Source organism: Mustela lutreola, chromosome 12, assembly GCF_030435805.1.
Source record: "Mustela lutreola isolate mMusLut2 chromosome 12, mMusLut2.pri, whole genome shotgun sequence".
In the NCBI taxonomy this organism is placed as follows: domain Eukaryota; kingdom Metazoa; phylum Chordata; class Mammalia; order Carnivora; family Mustelidae; genus Mustela; species Mustela lutreola.
In genome coordinates, this window is record NC_081301.1 from 29,606,404 (window position 1) to 29,626,096 (window position 19,693).

At 38.8% G+C, this 19,693-nt stretch overlaps 1 protein-coding gene and 1 pseudogene across 2 annotated transcripts in view; both read left to right on the forward strand.

Moving 5' to 3' along the window:
- Window positions 1–19,693, forward strand: part of GRIN3A (glutamate ionotropic receptor NMDA type subunit 3A) — a 162,862-nt gene that overhangs the window by 11,658 nt on the left and 131,511 nt on the right. The gene's annotated exons all lie outside the window — the stretch shown is intronic.
- On the forward strand, window positions 19,304–19,376 carry LOC131813431 (U4 spliceosomal RNA; annotated as a pseudogene).

Sequence of the window (19,693 nt, forward strand, 5' to 3'; positions counted from 1 at the left end):
GCAGATTGCAGAATTCTGTTTGTTCAGTCGCAGCCAGAGGTACTTAAACAGGGATTCCATTAAACAAAGAATTTGCTTGTGTATGTTGTGAATTTAATAGGTTCAGATGGAGAGCTGTTCTTGTTTTGATGCTGTATAAGGAATTAATTTGAGTCACCTCATACAGTGTTTCACACATAAGGAAATGCTTCAGTGTATACCTGAAAATGAATGATAAATCCATGCCTGAGTTAATCCAGTGTATCTTCACCCAGTGGGAGGCACAGAGAGCCATCTAGTGGTCCCTAAAAGACCGCTTTAAGTTAAAGCATCCTAGAAATCCAGCCTGACAAAGCAGGAGGGTTCCAAACAGCTTTTAAACGTGTCCCATGTTTTACTGTGGGAAATCTAGGTTAATCCATCACAGAACAGACCTTCCTCTGGCTCTAAGAAGACCCAGCAGACTGCTGTTTGGCCACCATATCTATAATTGCAGTTATAAACCTTAAAGATATCTGAAAATGTGTGCCTCAAAAGGAGGAGAGGCAAATGAGAATGACTTTGACTAACTTCAGCAAGGCAGAGTGGCTAATTATTGTAATATTTACTATCACTTTAGTTTATAATGCAGCTTGAAAAGATGTAGCCATTTTATTGTGTTAAGCATATCCTTTGCTCCTTTATTTATAATTATTAGAAATGTATGTTCTTTGTGGATAATTCCAATAATTTAAAAAATGCCAAAGGATAAAATAAAAATCACCCATGAACCCAAAACCTAGAGATCTAGGCATATGTATATATTATAAAATTGGGAACCATGCTATTTTATGATTTTTAACTTTTATATTATAAACATCTTCTCATGTCGTTAATCTTTCTTCCATTATTTTAGTAGCTAGAAAATTTGCCTTTGAATAGAGTATTTAATTTGTTTAACCCCTATTGCTTGAATCCAGGTATTTCGCACAGAAAAATCCGTAACACTTTAACCAATTGGACTTTACCAGACTCATCCTCCTTAACATTCCTTAATTTTTGGTGCTATGCAATATGCTCTGCTTGAGTTCTGGGACATCATCATGGTTGTTTTGGGTTTGGATTTTTTTTTTTTCCCCCAGCTCTTTCATTATCTTGTACTGATTGTGCTTTTTGTCTTTGACCCTTTGTGGTAATAATCATAGAGCTGTGCTGTCCAATATGACAGCTTCCTGCCCTATATGAATACTGTTTTTAATTAAAATGATGTAAAATGTAGAAGTCAGTGTCTCAGGTGCTCTGACTGCTCAGTGGCCATATGTGGGTAGTGGCTACTGTATTTGACAGCACAAATACACAATGTTTTCTATACTCATTGAAAGTTCGGTTGGACATTCTGTTGCTGTCAGAGGGCATGCAGTTGTAAGGAACAGAAACTCACTCCGTGGAGCTCAAAGTGAGGGGTTTGTGCTGGAAACTACAGGAACCGGACCAGGAGCTGAGTTGCAGGAGGTACAGCTGGCCCGCGCTGCTGGAAAGTGCTGGGGCAACTACTCCCTTCCCTTCCTCTGGGGCCCAAAAGCTCTTTCTGGGCTCCTCTCTTCACAGCGGCTCCATCCTTCTCTCCCGATACCAGCTTCTCCCTCTCTGTGCCATAACTTCTGCATGGATGGGGTTCTGATGTACCGGGACAGGTTGTAGCCTGAACCTGGTAGGACTTCCAGCTCTAATCATCTGTGTGTTTTATATCTCTTAACTCTCATTCTGCAGTTATCTAATGGGCTCAGACTATATGGATTGCTTCCCCATCCTTCTCCTGCTCTACGCCCTCCCTTAGTCCAATCAGCAAAGGCCAGATTTCTGAGTTAAGTGTTCAGTAGAAGCTTTAGAATACAGCAGTAAATAAAACAGCAAAACTCCTCCTCTCAAAGAATTTACATTCCAGTAGGGGAAATAGACAATAAGATATGCAAACATAAATATAATATTTTTAAGTAGAGGCAAGTGCAATGTAGAAAAATAAAGCAGGGTCAAGGATTAGAGAATGACTAAGATTAGTCACTAAGGCCTGTCTGAAGAGGTGACACCCAAGCAGAGAATGAAGATGTGAATCATGCAGATTTCTAAGGGAAGAGTATTAGGAGCAGAGAGAACAAAAGTACAAAACCCTTGAGGTAGGAATGAGCATAGCAATAAATATTTACTGAATAAATGAATAAATAGACTATCCCAAGGTACTAGCCATTATAACATTTATCAGTGGACACATCTTCAAAGAAGGCACGAATAGTGAGACAATAACAAGATCTAGCGTACTCTGACATAGGGCTATTTTCCAAGGTGTAGACTCCTGAATTTGTTCCTTGTGTATGGCAATACCAGGAATTTCTAACTGGAATTCCCTGTTATATCTCATTCTCACCTTAAATTCAAAATATGTAAAGATACCCTAAGGTGGCATCCCCTCGCACCTGTAACAAGAATTCTCATGCCATCTTGGACCTCTCTCTTTTCATTAGGTTCTGTTGGCTTCCTTAGTATACTTCCTCTGTCTTCTTCCTTCCTTCTTTTCACACAGCATTAGCTCCTTCCGCCAATACTCTTGAATAGCCTCTATAGCTCTCCTTTCTTTCCTGCAAACCACTCTGCACCCTGCTGCTAGATGAATCTTCTGAAAGCAAAGCAACTTTCATTCATTTATTCGTTCTTCATTTTTTATTCAACAAATACTTAGCAAGTATAATGCACTAAGCTTCATACCACCTCCCTGCTCAAAAGCCATTTTACTGTGGCAGTATTACCATTTGTTTTCCATGCCCCAGTACTCCTGAGGGATGAAACACATGTTAAATAACAATAATTCACTACGGGAGTAGTTTCCAGAATTGGAGCAGGGTAAACCATGCTTAAGAGAATTTATCAGATTCTCCAAGTTTTCTGATTATATTTCAAAAAAGCCTTCCATCCCCCACTCTCAAGATTGTGACATGCCTCTCCTGAAGCTAGAGAAACACAGGTTAATAATTAGCAAACTTACAGAAACTGGTTCTCACGACCTTTCACGAACATGTGCAAATAACTCTTTCCAGTTCATGACATTCTTCTGAGATACAGGTGTCCAGAAAGCATAAGATCTCTAGGAATAGAAATGTGTGTGTGTTTGATTAAAAAAAAAAATCAATAAATGTAAGTTATTATATTAAAAAGCATTTCTCTATTATATATCTATATAGAAAGACAGATATATACCCGAGTTCTCCTGATTTGCTGATGAATTAAGCTCCTATTCAAAATTGATTTTTCCATTGAAACAATATTATCTGTGGCTGTTAAGACCGCAGGCCAGGCCACAAAATGCTGGTTAGCCCATGATGTGACAGAATTCTGGTATTAGTTCTGTAGACACTGAACACTATCTGTTACAGGCTCTTTCGGTTTCAGAACAAGGGGATATAGAGTGAGAAGGAAAACCAGAAGAAAACCTAGCTTTCGCTTATAATTCCAGAGTCATCTGTATAGTCATGGAAAACCTCTCTGAGTCTCCGTTTTTTCTGTTACAAATTATAAATAGTTGCTCATTAAGCAGGTATTGGTGGAGGACTTACTGTGCTGTTTTAAAGAATCGATATGGGTTCCAGGAAGATAATATCCATAAAAACACTTTGTAGGGGTACCTGGGAGACTCAGTGGGTTAAAGCCTCTGCTTTCGGCTCAGAGCATGGTCTCAGGGTCCTGGCATTGAGCCCCACATCGGGCTCTCTGCTTAGCCGGGAGTCTGCTTCCTCCTCTCTCTCTCTCTCCTCTGCCTGCCTCTCTGCTTACTTGTGATCTCTGTCAAATAAATAAAATCTTAAAAAAAAAAAACAAACACTTTGTAAATTCATGTTTAAAAAACAAATGAGGGGTGCCTGGTGGCTCAGCAGGTTCAGCATCCTACTCTTGATTTTGGCTCAGGTCGTGATCTCAGGGTGGTGAGGTCAAGCCCAGCATCCGGCTCCCTGCTCAGTGGGGAGTCTGCTTGAGATCCCCTTTCTCTAAAATAAATAAACAAATCTTTAAAAGGAAAGAAAAACAGATGAGAAGCATTTTTCTTGATCCAGGTAAACACTTCTCGTTCCACTTTTGGAAATCCAGGACTTACCTTCCCCAGTACTGATTTGGCGGTGGGACTAGCCCACCCGTGTCCTGTCCTCCTGAACCAGAGTGCTCAGACTATAACTCCAAAATGGTCAGCAGCAGCTGGGAGGGGAGGAAGGGAGAACAGGGCAGTTTCATGTTTCCAGAAAAGTGCTTCTCCTGAATTCCCCTAGAGTCCAGTACTCCATCCTAGGCCTAAAGAGGAGAGGAAGGGGCTTTGAAGAGCTGACAGGATAGGAAAGCTATAGCCAGGTAGCTATCTAATGCAGGTTAGAATGAGAGACACTTTGGAAATCAAATATGGAAGCTCATATTGCCCACTAATATCCATAAAAAACACCTTAGTTCAGAATTAAGATTTTGTCTATTTCTAAATAATATTTTGTAATGGACTAGGATCCTGGAAAATAATCAAATCTCATTCTCACCTTCATTCCAAGTCCGCCTTTAATTAACACTAGCTGGGTAGCAGCCACTTAAAAATCTTTCAATTTCCACATTTCAGAATTACTTCTGGGTTCACCACCACCACCACCCCAGGCCAGGAGAACCCTGAGGATCCCCTTTGTGCAGAGCAACACAGGGAGAGATCAGGAATAAACCAGCAGATTTAACCTTGGCCACACCATCTATGCCTCCACTACCTGACTGTCCTAGCCGACTTCTCTGTCTCTGTCCATGGCTCTTCCCTGCCAGTCTCCAAGCTGCTGTCAGAAAGAGAAGCAGTCACTGACCACCTCAATCCTTCCCCTCCCCTAAAATGGCAGCAGAGTCATTGCCCGGTTCAGGCCCGTGTGTACTGCCTTTGTAACTTTGGTGGTATCTCAGCATCACCTATCGCTACTGATTTTTATTTATTTATTTATTTTTTAAAAGATTTTATTTATTTATTTGACAGAGAGAGATCACAAGTAGGCAGAGAGGCAGGCAGAGAGAGAGAGAGAGGAGGAAGCAGGCTCCCTGCTGAGCAGAGAGCCCGATGCGGGACTCGATCCCAGGACCCTGAGATCATGACCTGAGCCAAAGGCAGTGGCTTAACCCACTGAGCCACCCAGGCGCCCCCTCGCTACTGATTTTTAAAATTACTGTTTTACTTAAATAAATTCATTTAAAAAAAAAAAAAACACAACCTTTTTATGGTGACATCAGTGAAGAACCAATCCCCCTTGCTGTAAATAGGAAAAAGGTACGCCATAAAATAAGTACACCGTGAAAACGAAATCATTCTAGCATGGTAGCTTTTCCTGAGCTCTTTGAAACGGGAACATTTCGAGGTGAGAGGGAAGTGTTAAAAGGCATAGCGACACCAAACGGAGGCTTTCTCCTAGATTTAGCAGAAGGATTAAACACTAATTGAAAAGGGATTAACTTTCTTACGGTGCGATTCAGTGTTATTTAATGTCAAGTCCCTGATCAACGTAAGATTCTCTCATGAACCACCTCCCCTCTGCCAGCTTCTAACCTGTAGACTGAATTCTGAGTAGCCTGGTGCGGCAGTCAGGACTGTCCATTATCTGAGCTTTGCTTAACTCTTCTCATTTCATCCTGATACTATCCCTCAGCCCTTGCACTCTGCTCAGCAATGCCTCAACGCACAGTGCTGTTCCAAGCCTTGGCATGGGCTGTTCTCACTGCCTAGAATGCTCTTCCCCCTCATGTCTGCCTGAAACTCCTGTTTGGCCTTCAGACCTTTGCGCAGATAGCACCTGTGCCCGTTCTGTCTGCCGCAGTCCACCACTTCCACTTCTTTGTGACCTTTCTACTTGTACATTCTTCTTTACTAGATCTATCGGACAGGAGTATTAATTATTTATTTATGTGTGTGTCTCTCTCCTCCGCTAAATTAAACCCCAAGCTTCTAGCATGGTGCATGGATTATGGTAGATGCTCAGTGACTCTTGTTTCAACTGAACGAATGGCCACTTCCATCCCTTCCCGTGGAACAGAACTAAGCATAACGCCAGTGGAAAAGCCACTGACTGCTCAGGTGGGGTCATATGAATCTGAGAAGGTGTACCACCTTGTGATAAAGGATCCTCATTCACTGTGGCAGATAGAGTTCACGACCACCCAGAATTTACTGTTAGGTAGAACAAAGCTGGTAGAGTCAGGCCTTGAAGAAATTGATTTTTCAAGAAGTAGAAAACCTGTTTCTACTACCCTCTTAAGATTTTTGTACATCCTTCATTGTCCACAAATCAGTTTTCAATTTCCTGGAGACCACAAGTGACAGAAAAGTGACATTGTTCTCAGATCTTTAAGCCACTGCTTTCCCGAATCTTAATCCCCAACTCAGCCAATTTTGCTATATTGTATAGCCAAAGATTCTCAACATGTAAAATTAAGGAAAATCAGAGTGGATGAGAAGTAAAGTTACTGGAATAATCACCACTTAAGAAGAGAAAAAGCCTGGAATTGTATTTTATCCTGTCATCCCTTGTCAAACAAAATAATCAGAAAATCAGACAAGTGTTCAGATCCAGCCAAGACTAACCAGTTCTATTCCTGGCTCCTTTTCTTCCATTAAGTATAATTCCTTAGGCTTTCCGACCTCTGGAGCAGTGGCCATCTCTGTGTTAGTAATACACAGGTAACTATTCAAAATATGATTCCCAAACTTATCAAATCAGAACCCCTGAGATTGGAGCACCAAAATCTGTCTAAAAGCAAACAGCCTCACAGGTGATTATGTCCAAAGGTGATCGAGAATATCATATTTTGGGATCACACCCTAAAGTCTCCCCTAGTGTGATTTTCAAACTGTGACAAGGCATCACCTTGGGGGAAAAAAAAAGCCTAAGGTAATGTTTAAAGTGCAGATCCTTTCGAACTCACTGAGTTCCACTAAATTATATGCTATAGCTCTTCAGATATCTTTTTTTTTTTTTTAAAGAAACTCCCCCAGATGATTCATATATGCACAGTACAGTTTGAGATAAATGACCTGGGGCAGAGGCTTCAAGCTCAGATGCCTTCTAGGGGCCAGGAAGGTAATGGAAATGTGAAAAACGGTCCCAGATAATGCAGTAGGGAGTAGTAAAAACTGTAGACAACTGGAGAGTGCCTGACCTTTCTAAAGGAGGCAGCCAGCCACCACTTAGCTGCAACTAGCTGTCCACCCATGGGGGTATTGCCAGATACTTTGAATTTCCAAAGGAAGCCAGGCTGGGGATTTTTTTTTTTTTTTAATGTAAACATTTCCTTAAATGTTGACAATGAACTCACTTTTGGGGGGGGGGGCGCTTTATTGAGGTGTAATTGACAAATGAGACTGTAAGGTATTGAAAGCATACAACATGATGATTTGATACACACACACACACACACACTGTGAAAGGATTCCTCCCATTGAATTAAATAAGTAACTTGCATTTTAAAATGCAATCTGCAGGCTCGCTAGGGCTGTAAGGTCACCAGTGTGACACGTCTGGACTGAGAAGTGTCAAGGCATTTGTCATAGACAAGTATTAACCAGAAATGCCTCAGTGACTGGCCAAGCAATCAGAGATGTCTGATCACCTGACCTGATCACAGACTTAGGCCTGTCACCCTAAGTACCGTAGCTTTAAGGAGCAGTGGGAAAGAGCTCAAGTAAGTATGTATTGTAAAGGATAGGCGGCCACCCTCATTTGAAAGAAAGGGAACAACAGGAAAAAAGGCACTAGAAGATAATGAGTGTAATCAATTCCAGGTGTGCTTATAAATGGACTCTTAGAAATGTTACTCATAGACTAGAGATAATGAGATAATGATAACTACTCGTGGTGTTGAAGTATTGATTATACTATATCACGTGGTTTAGCAACATCATCTGACATACAGCAAGTACTCAATTTAAAAATATATATATATATATATATATATATGCTGCTTCTCTTATTCCCCCTTTCCTTGAGCCTCTCTTCCCTCACATTAAAATTCAACAGGCACTGAAGAAAAAGTAAGCTCATGGCAAAAAGCTGGCGAATTCCCTTGATATTCTTGTTTTTGTTTTCAGGAAAGCTGATAATACTTCTATAATGAGATCATTAGCAAGGTAGTGATGACAAAGTGATTTGAGTCCCTCTTAAGAATGTCATTTCAGAATACAGAAATGTCCTTGAATCTCATCATTGGATTTCCTTTCTCTACCATGAGTTCAGTGTTTCTAAATCCTGTGTAAAGGAAGTTGCTAAACAAATGTTTTGAAGAATTCTGGATAATTCTGGAAAAGCAGGCTGATAATACTCTGGTGTAGGAATGTTGTCCTCACTTTATAGCACTTTGTTATTCATTGACTTTAAAAAAATAACAATTTTTAAATACTTTTATGTAACAACAATCTAATGGTGATGTTAAAAAATGTATTTACAGTTTTAAAGACTAATAATTTCGGGGCATCTGGGTGGGTTAGTTGGTTAAGCATCTGATTCTTGATTTTGGCTCAGGTCATCATCTCAGGGTTGTGAGCTTGAATCCCACATGGGGCTCCATGTTCATTGGGAGTCTGCTTCTCTCCCTCTCCTTTTGCCCCTCTGCTCCCTTTCTCTCTCGAATAAATAAATCTTTTTTTTTTTTTTTTTTGTAAGACTAAGAGTTATATCACCTTCACATCTATTTCCTTCCAACTTTTATTCTCTTGTATACATTTTTGTCTGTGTGAGGTCAGTGTTTTCTGTTTTACTTGCCATTACAATCCAAGGACCTATTAAAAGTCCTTTGCACATTATATTCACTTAAATTCTTATTTAAGGAATGAATGAATGCACTTCTGAAATGAAGTTTTGAATTCTGCTTTGTTCTCACTCGCATTAGGTCATCAATCTTACATCTGCACAAACCTCAAACAAATCATATCTGTCTTGTTGACCCTCTTCTAATTATAAAATCGGGAAATTTGAAAACCTTGAAAAATTCCCTTAATCCTGTCTAGAAATACTCACTGTTAATTTGCGGAGATATTTCTCCTAGTGTTTTTACATAAAACTTTTTCTTTAACTGTGGAGAGTTTCTATCAGTCTTTCTTTTTTTTTTTTTTTTAAGATTTTATGTATTTATTTGACAGATTTCACAAGTAGGCAGAGAGGCAGGTAGAGAGAGGGGGAAGCAGGCTTCCTACCGAGTGGAGAGCCCAATGCAGGCCTCGATCCCAGTACCCTGAGATCATGACCTGAGCTGAAGGCAAAGGCTCAACTCCCTTGAGCCGCCCAGGTGCTCCTCTATCAGACTTTCATTTAATGTGGCATTGCTAGTGTTTCCCCATGTCATGGGAAACCCATTGTCACTATTATTTTATTAATTCTGTATTCTAAGCTTTGGGATAAGCTTTTTACAATTTTTGTCATAACATTTTCTACAATGAAGATCTTTGTTCATATACTTTTTGTCTACCTTATAGATTATTTCCTTAGCATCAATTCCTGGAAGAAGAAAATAAATGCTGTTTAGTTGGGGCATATGAATGGCATATTTTCTATACCGTTAGGTATTTTACATGTCTTTGTCATTTTTCTTACAAATAAAAGACAGATTAACAAGGCATAAAATTCCCAAATAAATTCACTTTGAGCATTTAATGTAGCAGAAATGAGAAATCCATGATATTTATAATTATCCTTTGGAAGGTTACTTTTTTCCCTTTTCTTTACTCCTAAGCGCTTGATAGTTTTTTTAATTAAAACACTGCCAGATATGTTTAAGTGCAATTCATCTCTATTGAGATTATGCCAAGGATGAACTAAATCCATGAAATTGAGGTTTTTGTTAGTATGTTTGTTTGTTTGAAGAGAACATTTTTCTTCAGAGATGTCTTCGATCAGTCCTTCTGGTCCTGTGGTTATGGTTCCCTTCTTAGATAAACCATAATTCTTAGGTTCATTCCCCCATATTCAGGTGACCAAAGAGTTTATATCCAAACGAGGGCAATTTTGAAAGTGAAAGGGGTTAATAATTACATAGGACAATAGGCATGAAACAGGAACTGTGTGAGCACAAACTGAGACACATAACTTCCCTGCCATTCTTTTTCATTATTTACAGTTCTTGATGCTTTTGTTCTGTATCCTGAAAGATTTTCTATATTGTGTCTTCCATATCACTTATTCAGTCCTTTGCAATATCTATTATGCCTTTTATGCCTCCAAAGCATATTTGAAATCTGTTACTGGATTTTTCATTTCCAAGTTTCTTTCCATATAACACTGTTCTTTTTCCTTCCATCCTGTTATTCATCTCAACATGTTCTCTTGGGAATTACTTGTGTTTCAGAAAAGTCATATTATCCTGCTATTGATTAAATATCAGGGGCTTTGTGGTGTTTGTTTTTCGGGTTTTTCTTTGGCTTCTAAAATTACTAATTTTCCTTTTCTTTGCCTGTTCTTCAGCATTCACCTAGGGCCCATGTTGTTTTGTCCTTTTCTTGGGTGAGGGGAGTTCTTATTATGGAACAATTAGAAATCTATCTCTATCTTGTTTGCCAACAGACTGGTTGCTTAGATTGCTAATTGACTTATTTTGAATCCACTTATGTTCTGGCTAAATCTCCATCTAATAAAAACAGGTGGACACAAAGTTGCTGTGTCTATCACCTAAGCCAGCTCCCAGTCTTCAGCAGCCATCAAGCCTGTGGTATGACTCTGCTGAACCAAGCTGAAATCTACTTCTACTCTGCTGAGTTGCTTTTTGATGATATGAACCAGTGGCTCTTAATCAATTCCTCGACCTAGGGAGCCTTTACAAAATTCACACTCAGGCTCCATCCTAGTTCTCCTGGCTCAAGGGGAATGTGGAAATGGGAAAAAAAAAAAAAAAAAAAATTCCCAGGTGTCTCAACCAACCCAACCCATTTGGTTGAGAATCACTTATCTATCTGAACCTCTTATCTGAATCACTTATCTGAAAAGAACACCACCACCATACCACTACGACACCGCACAACATATATACATGCACACACACACACACAAACACACAGACACACAGTTCTTGGTTTACATGTCTATCAGGATGATTTCTGATTCTGCTACTTTCTGTGGTGCTTTTCTTTTGGGAATTAAACCTCTCCCATTCACTCTTCCCTTGGAGATGCATTCTATTAGATTCAGGAATAAAAAATACTAAGCAGAGGAAGGAAATGATTGAATGTCATTCTAACTACCTCAAGAAGGAGGATCCATACAGGAGAGGAGCCATGGTGACTCTTTCATTGAACTAAGGGGTAGAAGGAAAGATACTATTGTCAGTATAGGAACTAAGAGCTAGAGGACCCAGGTTACCTGACTTGAGTCCCACCCTACAACTTACATTAGCTAAGTGCAACTAGGCAAATCACTTACCCTGTCTATGCTTCAGTTTCCTTGTCTATGAGACAGGGATAATAGGATCTGTTCCACTGAATTTTTAAATTTTTTTTTTTTTAAATTTTTAAATTTTTTTTTTTTTTTTTTTTTTTTTTTTAAAGATTTTATCTATTTACTTGACAGAGAGAGATCACAAGCAGGCAGAGAGGCAGGCAGAGAGAGAGAGGAGGAAGCAGGCTCCCTGCTGAGCAGAGTGCCCGATGCGGGACTCGATCCCAGGACCCCGAGATCATGACCCGAGCCGAAGGCAGCGGCTTAACCCACTGAGCCACCCAGGCGCCCCTGTTCCACTGAATTTTTAAAAAGAATAAATGAAATAACCTATAGAAACTGTTAAGAAAGACCCGATACATAGGAAATGTTCAAGAAATATTAGCTACTGTTATTTTCAGATACAATATTAATTTTGTATTTTTTCTCATTATGCCAGTTTGCAGTTTGTGCAACATCCCTGATTGTTAATAGGACTTTTTAGAGTTGTGAGTTTATGTATTTTTATGTCTCATTTGATAGTTTAGTAGAAAGTTGAGGAATGTTGCATCAGATCAGTTTGTACATTTTATTGGAATTTTATGAGTAAGTTCTAGAATGGTTATCCATCACTGTGGGTTTAGCTTGAACAGAGATTCAATCATTTCATTTCTGTCCATGCCTTCATGCCATTTCCCACTGGCTGCCTTGTCTACCTCATTTCTTCTTCCACCTAGTTCTCTGACTTCATAGCAGTAACCTGGTCTGAAACATGCCAATACTGGACAAGCTAGTGACATTCAGGAAGAATGTCATTCTGTGTGGATGCTGGTCACTTGGAGGCAAGTTTAGCTCAAAACCAAGATCTTTCAAAGCTGCCCAAGTGATTAAATAAACTGTCATAGATATTGAGTGTATCCGTGAAGGCTGCTGAGGACCTAGAAACCACACCAATTATTTAAACAATGACATCTTAAGATAATGGTACAAAGTTGTTAAGTAGCTGGAAGTGTAAGAAGAAAATTTCCTGGTATGAAGAGAGCAAATCCTGGAAGCAGTTACTTTCCTGGAGCTGAGGACAAAAGGAAGAGGCTGCAAATGTTGACATTTTGAAGCTTAGAAGAAGAGCTTGTGGAGCTGAAACTCAAGTATTTGAGAAAAGTAGTGCTATTCTGCTGGTAGCTGAGTTCTGAGGAGGGATCCTGAGGGTCTCAGATCCAGACCGTAAACTGGCTAGTTGGTGTTGGTATCTCTGAAGTTGTAGGATAAAGTGGTTCTGCAAGTGTTAGAAAGGCTGCCTTAGATTTAATCTGCCCTGGGAAGGAACCGCTGAAGGGATGCAAACCCACTGCTGGGTGATGCTTATAGGAACTGGAAGCAGACACAAAACCCACCAGAAGTGAAGAGAAGACAAGAAGCAAGTCCCTACTCTTCCTCCCACCTTGCAGCTTCCGTCTGGTTGCCTCTGTTGGCAGAGCCTACCAGGATCCTCCTGGCAAAGCAGAATGTGACATGTACTATAGTACTAGCGCTTGCATCCTAAAGCAGAGAAGAGAAGAGCCAAGAGACAACAGCCATATCCACACAGTGAGTCACTCTAAGTATCAAAGAAATAGTAGTGTAGATTGCTAGCACTCATTGCACTATGACTATGTGCTAGGCACAATGCATTTTCATATTTAATTCTTACTAAATCTTCTCAGGTTAATATTTTTTACCTATATATTATTGGTGAAGAGATTAGGAGTTACTTGCTCAAGGTCACTCAACTACAAAAAGAGGTAGCTAGGAGTCACGTTCACTCTTCGTGGCTCCAGAGTCTCTATGTAGCTCTGCCTTCTATCGTGTCCGGCATTGATGCTATGATTTCTTCTAACTCTGAGATGTGTTTGTGAGTAATTAATGTCTGTTTGCTCACCATTGTTTGATTTTGTTTTATTCTCAATAAAATTATTATTTCACAACATTTAACTTATTATGTTAGGCATTTGTGCCTAACTGCTGAGAGCAGTGGAGACTGGGCAGTTTTCCAATTCATCTGAACTAAACAGATAGTTGAATCAGACAATACGAAGTTTAGGAAAATATATTAATGTGAATTATTTGCTTTGGCCATGTACTTTGTCTTTCAGATCGCCTGGAACAACGCCTGGTTGCCAATTGACTTTATGCTTTGTAATGTCACTGTAATTGTTTGGCAAAATTCCTCCCTTGGGTAGCTCATCACCAGAGGTTGACCGTTCTAAGTAACCTCTCCATTAGAAAAGCAACTTGGGTAAACTGATTATACATTTTTGCCATAAATAGAAATCTCTAGCTTATAATATGGATCTGTGGAATAGGGTAGAAATTGGAAAGAATTAACCTATTCCAGATCTCTAAACTAGTAGAGATCTCTCTTTAGATAATAAATTGCTGCTCTTGAGAATAGACATAGGACATCCGTCACCTTCAAACATAAATATATCCACTAATGTCTGCAAAAGATTACTAATATTTGCACATACTTTGGCATTCTCCATGCAACAATAAGTGAATGTTTATCTTAATTGGTATTTCTGTTTGAGACTCAGAGACATAAGCGAATTCTCTGACATAGGGAATGTGGTTGGAATGCAATATCACTATTATCTGTTACTCAGGATGTTTTGATAGTTGAGATTTAGATCCTTAACTGTGTTAGTTCCCTAGTTTCCACCCACCCACCCCTGCTTTTCCCAGGCTGCCAGTTATCATTTACCTATAAATACTTACCCAGTTTTTAAAAACTGGGCTGATACCGCCAGTACTTCAGATCTCGTTATAGCTCTTCTTCTGGCCTCCCAAATACTGGGATTCACTCAGAATTCTCTAAAACAAAGGACTTCCATGAAAAACAGTTCAGAGGAATAATAGAAAGATTGTATATAGAATAAATTTAGGTTTGGGATATCCAAATAACACTTTCTGAAAGGCTCTTTCTTTACACCATCATACTGAGAGAGTATAGAAACACCATTTCTGTATTTTCTAACAGACTCTGTCATAACCAAAAGAGGAGTAAGTCCAGTGTGAATTTAGGGTAGAGTGTCTAATTCCCTTTAGGTTTCGGGTACAGGGCATGGGCCTTTTTCGTATGTGTATAATAAAGCAATCACTCTCCTTTGATGAGGATCTTACAATTTACAAAGTAACTTCAGTTCACATAAGCTACGTATACATAACTACCTCCAACAACTCTAGGAGGAAGGTGTTACTCCCCCAAATTCCAAACGAAGTTATAAAGAAACTGAGCCTCAGGTAGACTATTTTACCAAGCAAGTATTAAAATGAAATTTGCTGATTTTAAGTGCAGTGCTCTATCCTCTAAATCACTGTGGATTCACAGAGTCCGTTTTGGAAAGCTTTGTAGTGAATGTATGAGCTGCTACTTCAAAACCCAACTTCAAAACCCAAAGGTCCTGACTCCTCTCTTGAGACTTTAATCCCCAGGCTCTGCTGCCTCAACAAAAACAGGGGTACTCCACTAAAGATCTCATAAGCAGAAATCTTGCAAAATCTATTTCAATAAATGATGTATTCTTCAAAACTGCCTTTAAATTACCGTTTGGCATCTTAAAACATTATTATCATTCTGAAGATGCAGAGATGGATAAATAATCTTATTTCTTTCTGGAAAATATTTGTTTGAATTTTCTGAGACCTATTTGACCTTGAGTACATATTAACATTTTTGTCATTAGCTGCCCTTATTCATGTCCAACTTCTAGAAATTTTAAGCACCCCATCGTCTCAGGAAAAATCAGTTTCAAAAGAGAAAAAAGTACTTAGAGAATGGAAATAAAGGTTATGGCTGGGAAAATCGGAACATGCAGTTAAAAGAGAAGGTCCATTGCCAAGGTCATTGGAGCATTTTGGAATTGCTTGTGTGTTATGGTCATTTTGAATCTTTTTCAAAGGTTTATGAAAACATTTACAACAGTTACAATTTTAATCCTGAGCTTTTGACTATTATACGGGATTCATAAAATATGTCCTCTGACATATTCATATGTTGGGGATTTACTGCAAAATTTTATGTGAAAGTCTGCAAAGTTACTTTGAGGACTTTTAATAAACATCTGGGAGACATTAGTGTAGACCTTACAATTTTCGAGCTGGATGCCCAGTCATCTGGTATAAAAATGTCAGGCTAGCCATAGAAATGCATGAGATAATTCTTGATCTCTAAATCAAAATGACTTGTTCATTATTAATTATAATTATATAAATGGAACCCTATCATGGTAGGTATCATATAGGTAATTCCTAGGCCATGTTAATGTCCATGACCTTGAGCTCATTGTGGGTATAACTCACAGTACCTCATCTCTTCTTTCATACAAAGCATTCTTTTCACACACCGTGGCTTAGCATTACTAGCACATAGTTCCCCAGTGTCAGTGGAGCAAAATACACTTTAATTGGTTCTATCTGTAAGGTCATCTCAAAAACCACATTGTCTTGTTGGAAAAGATATTTAGAAGATACATGATGCTAGTCTCCCCCACCACTGGAAAAACCCATTGCCCATAACAAGTAATGTTAAATCCCTGAAAATCATGAAATTAGCTACTCAAGTCCTCAAATGTGGTTGCATTTGTCACTTTGTGATCTATTGAATACTCTTAGCACTTTACCAGTGACATGGCTTCAGGATCCTTTAGAATATGAAGTATTTTACCCTCCTCAGCTAACTCATTTTATACCCTTCATCCAAATGGTAGATTTGTTCTCATTCCCTTTTTATCTAATTCTGTTACATAATGAGTACGTCTAAGCACCACCCCACTCTAACCTTTGCATTGATGAACTCCCTCTTTTCTTCACCTGATACTCAGGAAGATACAACGGGTTAACTTTAAGGGGAAAGTCTTGCCAAAGAACTATCAAAAGAGAAGTGATCTGCTTCTGACTTCATGCTCCCTTCCACTGTCCTTCTGTGCAGAAACATTACATGTGAAGAATAGCAGAACATTACCCTTCCTGGAGGTACCTAGCTTTCCAAGAAGGGAGTAAAAGTTCACTGTCTACTAATCCCAAATCCTTAGGATAGATTGTCTGCCAGAGTTAAGAATGAAAACAGTTGCACTGATATTATCTTAAAACTGTAGGCATATTATGCAGTGTTCAAAATGTTTCTATTAGTACCGGGAGCAATTGTAAAAATCTAAAACGAAACAAAAACAGTGCTTACTTAAACTAGAGAGAAATGTGTATTAATAATGAGTCTATGCTTAAAATACTATGAGCCCCATCTATATCCATATCTTATATGAGGAGCTACCAACCTGGAATACTTTATTTTATTTTATTTTTTTAAGATTTTATTTATTTATTTGACAGAGATCACAAGTAGGCACAGAGGCAGGCAGAGAGAGAGAGAGAGAGGAGGAATCAGGCTCCCTGCTGATGTGGGGCTCGATCACAGGACTCTGGGATAATGATCTGAGCCAAGGGCAGAGGCTTTAACCCACTGAGCCACCCAGGCGCCCCACCTGGAATATTTTAAAACACAGAAGGCATCACAAGGGCAACCAAAAGGGAGGCCTTCCTGCTGTGTCAAAGATACGCAGGATCAAACAATAAACTAGCCATAAAGAAGACCGATCAAGTGGGTGTATATGGGATTTGTATTAAATGCTATTGTTTAACCTTATTAGACATAAATAATTATTGGTGATAATAAATTAAGCCAGCCAGTGTATCCCCAGTTCAGTTCATTAACTATTACCGTAGATAGAGAAGTAGAGATTTCTGCTGAGGTAGCTACAGCCCTGGGGCTACTTATGGACTATTGTGCATGATGCTACACTCCATAAGACAAAATATACTGTTGGGAAATTTTGCTCTGCACTTTTAACATACTATTTCCACAGTTGACATTTCAACATCATGATTGTTTGCTCTCTTGGGAGATACTGGCATCTTTTGCAAATTTCAGTAGTTGTTGAATAATTGCTGTTGAGATATATTTTGCTTCTCATTGGCTGACTTAGTCTCACCACCTCATTATAAGTCTATGATTTCTTCCCTGAAATCTGTTAAGTTTCATCTGCAAGTGAACAACAAAAACAAAAACAAAAAAAGGCGATCAATCCTCTTGGACGTGAGAGACTATAAAATTTGATCATTTGGCAACACATTCATTCTTGTTCTTTCTCTTGATCTCCCTGTGTGCAGCGTTCTACATTTTTAGTTAAGTGTTGGGGTGAAGAATGAAATCTGTGTCCAAAGAACAAATTGACGCTTCCTGGCCTCTCTGGGAATTGAATGAGCTGTTGCTTAAAAAGAACCTATGATGACCTCCTCTGGCAGCACGTTGTAGTGTTCCGCCACATGGACAGTGAGGAGTGTTTTCCTAATGACCTGCATTAAAAGGAGAGGCTCCATTTCCCTGAAATGGTTTACTCTATAATGTGTCATGAATTAAATGCAATAATGTCAGTCCTTCCAGCTCCCTGATTGCATAATCTGATTATGTTGTTCTTAAATAATTCCTCTCCAAACTATAGCTTTATCTACAAGTGGCTAGAATGGGTCACAAAAGAACCATAGGTAATCTTGTTTACTTCTTAGGGTTATTACTGCAGGCATCACATTCATCCTGAATTCACATTCATCCTGAGACAGACCATGGCCACTCAGGGAATTTTTACGGGCATCTGAACCATTTTCATTTGTTCTGACTTTGCATTATGTTAATCAACAGTAGTGATTGATTATTTTGCAGGAAGTGGAAAGGTCAGAAGGATGAATTAACTACCAAATCGTCAATGAGGAGCCTCTGTATTCCTTTGAAAAGAAGGTTCTAGTAGTATTAGGTAGGGCAGAACTAAGTTGGGAGAAATGAAATAGAACTTAATTAAATCCTTCCCATCTGAATTTTAACACCTTTTCTGTAAGAAAATCTTGCCTGATTCCCCTTACTAGGTCTTTCTGGAATATACTCTCTATACCCTTTACTTTAGGTTCCAGAACTTACTGTTATAATTACAAATTTACTTGGAATGAATCTCACCTCTCATTTTTCTTTTTTTTCAAACAAGTCTCACCAGAGAGTGAAATGTGGTCTATAAAAGGATGGCTTCTAGAGACTCATTTTTAATTCCATCTTGGCTTCTTACTAGTTTTGTGACCTTAGTTTTATCCTCTGTAAAATGGGCACATTAGTAGTTCCTACATCATAGAATTGTTGTAAGGATTGAATGAATTAATCATTATAAAACACTTAGAACACTACCTGGCACACAGTGAACATTCATCCAATAAGTGTTACCTAGTATCATTCTTTATTTTATTAATGTTCTATTTTATTAATATCTGCCTCTCCCCTAAACTCTAAGCTCCGTGAAGACAGAGGACCCGTCTGTTTTGTTCATTCCCATTACATTCCCAGTATATGTTACAGTGCCTGGCGTATACAGCAATTCAGCAAATGTTTTCTATATAAAAAAATAACTAAAATATATTGCCTAGAAACATGAGATACTCTGGAAGTGAATATGAAGTCAAACACCAAAGGATTAAATTTTGCCTCTCTAAGCATTATATTAAGGTATTGAATGAATGAGCCCTATTCTATCAGAAAATACTGTATGAGAATATCTTAGGAAATATGATTTGATCCGCAGATATCCAGTTTTGCAGTAAAGAGCCATGCCATGATGAGTTTTTTCAAATACTCTCTATAGTGTATGATCTTTTTAGGGCAAGAGCAAAGCAGCCAGCTGTTTGAATACAATGATAGTTCTTTCTAATGCTCAGTAAATATAGTCACTTGGCATTAGTATGCTCCTTTTAAAGAAAGCCCTTTCTCTGTATTTACACAAGAGAGAAAACTAGATATACAGCCACAAAGGAGGTACATGTTGAGATAAAGAAGCTTTGCACAGTGGCAGTATCGTAGCCAATGAGGTTTATCCGAGGCGTGATTATTGTTAATTGAAACATGTTGAGATAAAGAAATTTGGAGAAATTTAGAGACCAAGATAGAGATCAAGACAGAGACAAGGATGAAGGTGGAAATGGAGGCAAAGAGAACACCAGATGGGCTTGGATGGAGACAGAGGTGGCCAAGAAAGACAAATTTCTATAGGTCAAGCATCCCAAACTAATTCTATAGGGACGGTTTCTGGGATATGTCTTATCAGTCAAAAAAAATGAGCTTTTGGAAGTTTTTAGAGGAAAGATGAGTTTTAATTTGTAATATAGAAGATACCTTGAGTCAGTCAACCAACAGATGCCATTAAATAGTATTCTAGGCCTTGAGG